General features: G+C 38.9%; 1 protein-coding gene across 2 annotated transcripts in view; it reads right to left on the bottom strand.

Annotated features, from left to right (window-relative positions):
• The window catches only part of luzp1 (leucine zipper protein 1), a 43,614-nt gene that overhangs the window by 14,499 nt on the left and 18,093 nt on the right, over nucleotides 1-11,022 (bottom strand). The window contains exon 2 of one of the 2 annotated variants that reach the window (XM_046855542.1): nucleotides 2,277-2,343. The exons of the other annotated variant lie outside the window; for it this stretch is intronic. The gene's annotated coding sequence lies outside the window, so the exon portion shown is untranslated. The remainder of the gene's footprint in view (nucleotides 1-2,276; nucleotides 2,344-11,022) is intronic. 2 annotated transcript variants of the gene reach the window in all.

Here is an 11,022-nt window from a genome sequence, read left to right as displayed (position 1 = left end):
TGCAACTCTATCAACAACAGAATACAACATCCACTGAGGAGAGGGGAAATGTAGTTGGGGAAAAAACAAACACAGGGAAAAAGAGAGTGACAAAGACATTTTCTCAATTGGTGAATAATAATAAAAAAATCTGTCAAAAAAAAAAAAAAAACTGGGGAACTATAAACTGGAGAGAACATATGTGACATAGCAAAACCCTTTGTTAGTGCTGGGGAATTTCTGGTCTACATCCTGACAAACACAATGGAAAACAAAATCCATTCCAGCATCAGAAGCATACCCCCTTTAAACTTTTAGAGCAATGGATGTTTCTGATTAAGAAGGACCAGAGTCTAGGTAGTGTCATCCCTCCTTCCTTCATCATCAACTATCCATTCAATTTAATTCAATTTGTATAGTGCTTTTAGCAATGGACATTGGACTTAGCAGCTTTACAGAATTCAATATATTATGCATTATAAATTAGAACCCAGAATTTCATTCCTAACACCAGTGACAAGTGTGACAGTGGCAAGGAAAAACTCTGAGACTTCATTAAAAAGAAACTCGGAGAGGAACCACACTTAAAAGGAACCCATTCTCATCTGAGTGGCACCGAATGTACATCCATTATAGGTCCAGTATCATTGAGATGATCGACTGTTCACTGATGCTTGAGCAGAAAAAACTTTAGTACAAAATAGTCCAAATTCAACTTAAGTAATCTTATGGATCTTCAGGCTGTTCACGTGGAGCCTTCCTTAGCTGCAGCAAGGGGTTGCCAAATGAAGAGAACTCCAACCAGAAATAGGGCGTCAGGATGAATCAGGATGCATCCATACGCATACAGGACTGTAAGATCTTAAAATTCTTCAAACCCCGACATTCTCCACTCACACAAAATTAAGAGCACCAATAACAAATCAGTATTCTAGAACAATCAGATTTCATGATTTCAGGGCTGCTTGGTACACAAATATGCTAGTTAGAGACAAAACACTGGCACTGAGACTAGTTGATATTTTGACAAACTTTATTCAAAGGGGACACTAGACTGCCCCCGCCCCTTGTCCCAACTATTAGCTAACTGTCTCTTATCATACACCGGCTAGGAATTTGGACGAAGGTGATCATGTGCTTCCTCTGAGACATATGATCTCAGCCAAGCACATCTTTTGATGCTGCTCATGTGACACAAATTGCCAAATCTATTGTTGCATGACCAGTGAGGAGCAGCTTATAAAATAGCACTTGATCCAGCACAATAAACTACCAACCAGTGGTGCTGGATGTGAGAAACAGCCCTCATGACCAACTCAAAGCATCTTGTGTGTATGGAAGACTGGGAGACCATGGCTCCGGGTTTAAGTGTACACAGGAAGCGAATTCACAAAAGGTTCAGACAGAAAGCCTTAAAACTCGCACGGTATTTCCTTCCTTATTCTCTCGCACAAACACGCGCACAGTAACTCACAAAAACAAATTCGCATTCGTATGGCATTTCTTACCAGTCCAACGTCCCCACAAGGCTAGAATTCTTCGACATTATCTTTGTGAGGACGTGTGGTCCCCATAATGACGTTTAAAAAATAAATAAATACAAATATTCCATCCACTGTGCATCCAGTGGTGTTTATTACATTAACCAAGTTGTCCATCGTTACGTATTTTGTGCAGGAGCTCTACAAAAACCTCATCAATCAGAGACAAGCACAGTGTTTTAAACTCTATGATAATTTACAGATGCTTCTGAGAAGCTCCGCCCCCTCTCTCCTCCACCTCACGTCGCACTCGGCTGGGTTTTCGCAATGGTCACAAATTCAGACTGCAAATAATGGATGTTCTAGGAACACCTTTAAGATGAACTGGAACGCTGACTACACCCCGGGCCTCCACACCTCACATATCTTAAATATTTAGTGGAACGCTTTTCCAGAAGATTGGAGGTTATTATAACAGCAAATAGGGACTAAATGTGGATGTTTAAAAAGAACACGAGAATCATATAGTCAGGTGTCCACAAACTTTTTGTGCATGTAGTGTACTTTTTGAGAAAAAGATGAAGGTTACCTTGAGCAACCTTTTAAACAGGAACTTACAAATGAAGGTGAGCTAGCTAGATAAGCACCATTTACATTTATAGCATTTGGATGTACAGGTGAAGGTTAAGGGCCTTGCTCAAGGGCCCAGCAGGGCAGCCTGGTGGTGCTGGATATACTGGATATGGAATATCATGCCGTTACATGCCGGAATTGTGTTTAATCAGTGTTTATTGGGAATATAAAATTGAAACCTACTGTGGAAGGATGCATTCTTTCAAACGAGCAAATCGATCTCCATCAGCAGTGATCTTTCCATGTTATGCTGAAAAGAAAAAAAAAAAGAAGAGAAATAACATTTGATTAATTTGAGTATTTAAAATGTTTTTAATTATTATTAGTACACTGGACATTTTGAACTCGATCAGTTATTCGTGTAACGACTTCAGATTAGAAGTGTTGAAAATTGATTAATGGGGAATTCATTGGGTTTTTTTTCCCCAGACCTCATCATGAATAAACATAATTAAGAGTCATGCCATGCCTCCTTAGTCATCAACGTACAGACTTGGAGACTCTCGAGGTCTGACAGCGTGAACATTTGTTCTCTTTTTCATGTTGGGGGGGGAAGGAAAAATAAACCTCAAACTATTGAGCATGTGGTTAGTCATACATGTAGGACTTAAACTCCTCGCAGCCTTAACGTCATCAGGGTTTGGTTAAGTTCATATTATGGCTAATTATATTTGCGATTTCGCGAATTTGGTGCCAACTTGTTGTCTGGAGCTGAATGTTTATTGTTGGTGATCAAACAGAGATCAAGTGGTAGCTCAGGTATTATGACTGAGGTTAAGCAGTAAGGTCGTTAGTTCAACTCCCAAAACTGCTCAGTTGTATAAATAAAGGTAACTGTTAGTGGCTATGGATAAGAGTATCTACTTAAAGATTTCTCACAACCTTATTGTTGACTGAATTTGAGCTGGTTTCAGACTACATGTAATAATTAAAATACGATCCGAGATGTGTGTAGTGATCCCAGTGCTGTTTCCGGGTGCACACTGCATTGTGGGATGCTGAGGTCATACATGGAGGTCAATTGGGAAGATGAAAGAGCTAGTAATGAAGTTTAAACAGAAAAGTAGGCAAAACTTGTTTATGTGATTTACATTATATATCCGAAAGTACTGGTACACATGGCTTTCCCAGAATTTTGTGGTTTTTCCCCAAACTGTTGAAGGCACACAATTGTACAGAACATCTTCGGATGCATTAGCATTACAATTTCCATTCACTTGAACTAGAAGACCCAAACCTGTTCCAGCATGACAATGCACAAAGCCAGCTCCATGAAGACATGCTTTATATGGATTGGAGTGGAAGATGAGTGTGAATGAGCACAAATCTCCACAAGCAAGTTATTGTAAGCAAATGAGGACTTAATGTGGAATGGGATGTTAAAAAAGCAGAACGTTTTTGTTCATATTTGGTAGCTGATTTCAATGAATCTGGGCCTTCTGGATTTACGGCAGTGATATTTAATGAGGCAAAATCGTCTACGTTACATGTTCGGATTTTGCGGTGCAGTACGGAACAAGAGAAACGTGGAATGAAAGTGGTCAGGGTCGTGTTCTTTTGGTGGCGTTTCTGTAAAGAAATAAAATAACACGTCTTTTCCCTACATTACTTAAAAAAATAGAAAACATTGGACAAGGCAATAAAAAAAGAGATCAGAACAGAGCACAAGTGAGGTTTAAAGTGTTAATATAGCTTTCAGCATAGTCAGTCCCAACACACACACACACACACACACACACACACACACACACACACACACACACACAGGAATTATATAAAGAGAAATTATATCACACTATGATTTTTATCATGGTATTTACACAATAGTAATCACCGGCTCTAGCTCAAGTAGCTATTTATTTTTATTTATTTAATTATTTTGGCTGTGGGAGCCAGTCAAGTTCTTCCACATGTGTCTTTATGGCCCATGCTGGAATATAAAAGAGCCTTCTTCAAATTGTGTGAGGCATAGCATTGTCCAAAATGTCTTGGTATGCGTAAAACGTTATGATTTGCAATCATTGGAAACCCAGACCGGCCTATTAAACTGTCAAACAGAGAACCGTGATTCGACTCTAAACTGAGTACAGCTCATCATTCCATCCGAAGCTTGGCGTGGTACTTTGTGCCAAATCATAGTATGACGTTTAAATTCAACGAGCTCTTCAGAACCACCCTGTTTATGAATGCACACTGCAAAGCTAAATGTTTGAATTTATACAATGGGTCTGACTGAAACACCTGAATTGAATAATGAATAGGTGAGTCTCAATACTTTCGCCTATATAGTGTATCAAAACCCCACCAAGCTCACTAAGCGTTAAAAAAAAAAAAAGGTTATGTATCCTAATGGAGACATAAAACTATAATTACCCTACCAGATACCAGCTACTCTGGTAACAATTATTCCACCCAGTGTGGAAAATAAATACCATTCCAGTAGGCTTGTAGACAAATAGAAAGAATTAGAGGTCATGTTCTATCCAAATCTGCTTCTCCTCCGCTTTTACTCTTCACACAGATTTTTTTTTTCTTTCTGTGCTATTTTGCAAGAGATTTCCTGTGTCCAGGGGCGCCAGATCAGCGTCAGGGGTTGTGGAATATGTAAAGGAACGCCCCGATTAATTCCACACGTGATGATGAGAGACACAAACACGAGTCGAAAGAAAACAAAGGTGTGAGTAATGTATGAAGCTATGAAACCTACAGAAGCGCTGAATAATAATACGATCTCATTCAGGCACTCTGGAAAAACCTGCCCTTACCAAATTGCTTGAGCATGGCGTGTAGAACATGATATCACGCCCTGCTACCTGCCCTGCACACAAACATTTAACATGACGAGCGGACTTCAGCAGCGTCGTCATCGAGATGTCAACTTGGATCAGATCCGATTCTGCGAGTCAGTGGATGCGAAAGATCTGGGGGCCTAGGGAAGGCAGAAATGCTGGACGTTCCCTGGACAAGCTATCAGGATTCGCCATCATGTCTGTGGCATTTGATTTAAACACACACATATACACAATTACACACAGACAGCTTTTCTTTCTTTTCCAGAGAAAAAGAAAGAGAAGGTGGAGGGACGATTCAGGAGTGGGCAAGGCTGCACGTGCCTGCCCTAAAACTCAGATTTGTCTGTCCAGAGTCCTTATATGGTCAAAAAAGAGAAAAGCTTGTTCTCTTAAATCCATCTGGTTGGCATGAGTTGAGAACAAACAGCCAAGTGGAGCCATAGATACGGCAGAGCAGATAAAAACCTCACACACACACACACACACAATGTGGGGGTCATGTACACTGAGGGTAAGAGGAAAAAGGTCTGGAGAAAAAAAAGAAAAGGGGTAGAATGAGGTAGACTGAAAAAGAGTGACGCAGGAATGGAAGCGCAAATCAGACTAAAAGCTTCACTTAATGTTCACATTAAACATCTTACAGACTTTGAGCATGGATTTATTGTTGGTGCTGGTTTCAATATTTCAAAAACAGCAGATTTACTGGGATTTTCAGATGTCAAGAAGTCTAGAGTTTAAATAAAATGGTGAGGAAAAAGATTCGGCAAAAATCAATACCGACAATAGAAACAATAGTTTTTCCGGCTTCCGGTCCGCTGTCATTACGAGAGCGGCCTCTAGAGGCAAATCACTAATGCAACATGCTGTTCATTTTTACGTGCGAGAACGCGCTGCACGAAGAGCGCTGTATGTATTCATAAATGATTCTTTAGAGATTATATTTATTAATTAATATATTCGTATTTATTTCATTTAGCACATTTTCATGATTCCGTAATGTTTTTTTCATTTTTGTAATAAAGTCCAGTACTATTTTACATCGAGCGCAATGTTTATATATTTTTTTAATCCAGTATCCATTTTAAAAACTAGGTTAACGGCGTGTACGATCCAACGTAGCTATTGATAATGGTCAAATCCACGGCCGACCTCCAAAAATAACCTCTCCTTACATCTGTTCTGAGGTAAAAAAGCATCTTAAAAGCGTTGAATCTTGAAGCTACGATACCAAAACACCACACTAGGTTCCATTCCCATCAGCCAAAACAGGAAATGCAACAAAACAAAGAACGCAGCCAACCGAGAAGATCAAGAGCTTATTCTAAGATGCTTTTCTGCTCATCACATTTGTGAAGATTCGTTATTTACCCAGTGTGTTTAAAACATTTATCCCACACAGTCTTTCTGAAATACTAATGCCTACAGTCACCAAGAACCAACCCACTGTAGCTAGACATCATTGTATAATAAAAAGTATCGTGATAGAATCTTTTTTTTTGCCATCTCACCTTCATAAGTATTTTCTGAACATGAGAAAGGGAGAGGTAGAACCCATACTGACACTGACTCATCATCAGGGTGGAGTTTCCCCCAAAATACATCAGCACCAAAAGGTTACGCAAGCATTATGAAAGATTTATGATGCATTAAAAAAATATTTTAGATTTCTAAAAGTGAAACAAATCAGATGCGTTAGTGTGGAAATGTCCGGCTCCGGTTCGGTCGGCCGTGAATGATATTTCGAGTGAAGTGGAAAAGAGGAAGTGGTACAGGACATATGACATTGTTTCACAGTGTGATACACACAAAGACGCTATGTCCTGTGTAATAAACATAAATATGATCAGAGACACTGAGCTATGTAAGAGGAGTGACTCACAATAGCATATGGACTCGGTTACACCCGTTTAATTCGCACGTGTTTCAGATCGGACACTGATACGAACTGGAATCGAAATTGAATACAGGTGTGTGTATACATGTGTGTGGAGCATGATTTTCCATTTATATATATAAATGGAAATTCATATTCACATTTTTATCTGTCCTAAATGTACCTTAAATTAATACACTTTCAGTTTTTAATACTCCTAAATACTCCTCTGTTTGTATGTTTATTATTAATGAATTAATACACATAAATAAACTTTCGCTATGTTTCCACACGGGCGGTATTAATTGCCGGATGTGCGCATCATGGTGGATTTTGGTGCTTGATTTGAGACTTGGCGCATCAGTAAAACAAATGTGTAGTGTGATTGAAAGGACGTCGTGAATAAACGTGTGCTGTGTTAAAGGGTTTAATTTTGCCTCTTTTATATTTATTTATTGATATTTGAAATTAAAATGGTCACAGAAATGCATGCTGCATGAAGCATTTATACAACCACACACACACACACACACACACACACACTATTCTACAAATAAATGTATCCCTCTCAGATACACACAAAAAACATGAAAGGCATACAGAAACAGAAAGACACACACACACACACACACACACACACACACACACACACACACACACAAGAAGAAAACAAACACAGACACAGTCAGAGATACAGAAACAGAACAAATTCTCATACAAATGCATCAGTTTCTCTGTCCGGCTTCCACACTTTCTTTCTTTCTTTCTTTCTTTCTCTCTCTCTCTCTTGAACACACACACACACACACACACACACACACACACACACACACACACACGGAATATGAGCAAGGGGGAAAATCTAGTCCAAAATCCAGTGTGTGGTTTACCAAGCATTCCTGTTCTCTTCTCACTGGAATTCTTACGTCCTTTAAGACCGGCCTCTAACAATAACTGAACATGGCATGAGTGAGCAGAAGGGGAGAGAGAAAGAAAGAGGAAGAAAGACAGAGAAGGAAATTGTGTGTGTTTGGGAAAGATGAGATGGATGAGAACTAGGATGTGAGAATGAAAGATTTGCACTTCAGCACACACACACACACACACACACACACACAGTGTTGAAAATGTCCATAGCTACACCATAGATTGGTCACACTGTTGAATGGAGAAATAAAGGGGGGAGAGCAGGAGGAAAAGGGGTGAAGGGCAGGAGGAGAGGGGAAAGTGTGTGTGTGTTTATACCACTGCATTTGACTATATTTTTAGTGATCACAAAGAAAATAGTCTGCTGGAGGAATCTAGAAGACTTTGAGATGATCCCAGAGAAGGTGTGAGAAAGAGAGAGACAGATGTCCCAGAATGATATATAGATTTCCATTCCAGAGTGCTTTATTAGTGTGACAAATATTGTTCAACTGTATTGCCAAAGCATGTGCACAATAAAAGAATAAGTAAGATGCATGTAGTCTAGAATCAAATCAAAGAAAAATAGTAAAAAATAGTAAAATAAAAACACATAAAACACAGGGTAAACAAAGAGTTACAAAAAGAAGCAATATACACATTACAGTAAGACAATACTTTGATTTGTTTTAGTATATTTTAGTGGTGGATAGCATTTGTAGCTCTTCCATCATTAGGAGATATGCGTAGTCAAATAACGAACACAAACAACTTACGAACAAATTCATGGTCGTTCGGATCCGCTGTGGCGACCCCTAATGGTAGAAGCCGAAAGAAAAATTAGTTCGGAAGGTAACTCGTTCGTAAGGTGGGGAGCGTAATCATCCTGAAAATTTAAACACGGTTACTTAAAATCCTATTTGCCATTTTGTTTGCCAAGCTGTATGTATGCATGCATTAAAACGTGACCCTCACTGCCAATCTCTAGATCTTTCAAGGTAAAGGGGGGTCATACAGTCATCTGCATTATCCCTCCCCTGGAACTGAAAGGTGAGTTCTCAATTTGGTCATTACTTTGGTCTGATCTGAGTCCAAGAGCGTGTAATGCATTTACTTCTACTGGTTTGATATGTAACTGATGGCAATTCAAGAAGGTTATTATGCATGCTTTCTCGCACTAGATCTAAAAAAAAAAAAATCTCCAAGCTATAGTATATAAAAGATGTACATGTATTCAACAGAGTTTTATTCAATCCTGGGTTCCCCTTTCCATGACCCTGTTCTTGACTATGGAACAACTATACTGTAAAACTGTAAAAGTCTTGTAAAAATCAAACTAATCAGGAGGATCCAAGACTGGTAGAATATGCCATGATTGATTCTGACAGATCCAGATTTGATTACTAGTCCATTCTTTCTAGGACAGTTGATGCAACTAATCCTTCTCCTCCGCTATGGTCTTCATTTCAAGCTCTCCACAACCCCCACCCCCCACCCCAAGCACTGGATTGAGCTAAAAAAAAAAAAATTCCAAGTGGATTAAATTGAATTTTACAGGCTTTATCTCTGAAAAGTTAAGAATTGTGAAGCCATGAAGATGTATCCAGAGACCAGTAAAGACTCAGAGACTGTGGACATTAGTCTGGAAAAGGGACCGCCTTTTATATACCCTGAGTGAAAGAGAAGTCTTGTTAGAGAGCTGGTGATTTTGAGCATACCCTATAGTGTTGTGTAAGAGTTTAATGAAAAACACAGACCAAAGGCCTCTAGTGTTCTGAACTGATACACGTGATATACTCCATCAAAAGCTTCTTCTTGATTCAGTGATAGAATGTTAAATGTTTATTCACTGTCTCTGGTGAAGACCAGGGTTCAATTCCCTGATAGGAAGTTAATGCCCTGGCTCACTGGTCAGAAGGATTTAACCATAGCAACATCATTTAAACCAAGCTGCCATTGTTAAACCCTTGAGCGAGGAACTTAACATTATCCCCTCCAGTGTTACCGCATCGAGACTGACCCTAGATTTTGACACCAACTTCCTAACAAGCCAGGAATTCTGAAGAATAGAATTCCACTATTTCTCTTTTTTGGAGTTGAAACCCCAGATCTGTCCTGCAACAGTCCAAGGGAAGTGATCTATGATTAAAGGACTTTAGCAGTACATTGGATAAATGCTCCCCGAATATGTTTCAATAGATTTCAGATGACAGGCCATCCATCCCAGATGATCATCCATTGTCAGTTTCCTGGATGGACCTTGTCATTTTAACAAATGCCAAGCGGTTTTTTTCTGACTTCAAAGGTTCAGTCAATCTCTCAGTATGACTATAAGGTCTCCAATTGAAAAAGCTTCTCAAAGAAAGAAATACAATAATGGTCCAGGTTTTTTTTTTTGCAGGATATTTGTTTCCCTGCCATCTTGACATGCGAATGTAAAATATGAATAGATTTACTTGTCGTTCCAAACCCAAAAACAAAGACGCAAAGTCTAGCCATGTGGTTCAGTAAGCCCCTTTATAACTTATATATATATTTAGTGTCGAGAACCTAAAGCTCTCCTCACTCCAAGAAGAAAACGGTAAATAAAAAAGCGGTCCAGCGGTAACCTGTTATTAAAGTGTTGAGGTGTGTGATGAAAGCTAACTGCTAGAAGAAACAGTTATTGAGATACAGTAATGATATGACTGACAGTTTGAAGTTATGAACCTCCAAGAATTTGCCCTTTTTTTTAAGCAGCCTTTTTGGAAACATCAACATAAAAACAGTCAAGTGTTTGGTCGAGATTAGATTTCACCACTGATCGTGTGTACTGTCTAACGTCCAAAGGATTGTCTTTCCACAAATATTTCAATAATTGGATAATAAACTTTCTCTGACCAGGTTGGTTTGGTTTTCAGTGTGTTTCTTGTGATTCAGCAGCATCTGATTTATTTACCTTGTAAATAGTTAAATTGGTCATTTTTACAGGAAATCATTTTTTTCGTAACAAAATTTCATGTGTTTTATCAGATACGTAAGAAAGCAAGTTGCTCAGATATACACAAACAAACACACACACACACACACACACACACACACACACACACACACACACACACACACACACACACACACACACACACACACAGACACACTAAGACTGAGACAAACACAAAGAAATTATTTCACAAAAAAAAAAAAATAAATAAATAAATAAAAACTGTGAAGGAGTGTTTCACAGGATTGTCTGGAATAGTTTACGTCTAGGCTTAGGCATGGTCTGTTCCTAATGTTCTTCTGAAAAGAGGTTTTCTTTCCACTACATTAACGCTAACACAGAATTCCTGGTTCATACAAAGAACCAAAATTCAAACTT

The sequence above is a fragment of the Silurus meridionalis genome, chromosome 8 (genome assembly GCF_014805685.1).
Source record: "Silurus meridionalis isolate SWU-2019-XX chromosome 8, ASM1480568v1, whole genome shotgun sequence".
Taxonomy (NCBI): Eukaryota; Metazoa; Chordata; class Actinopteri; order Siluriformes; family Siluridae; genus Silurus; species Silurus meridionalis.
Note: the sequence above shows the minus strand (reverse complement) of the source record. Positions and strands in the feature narration are given on the sequence as shown.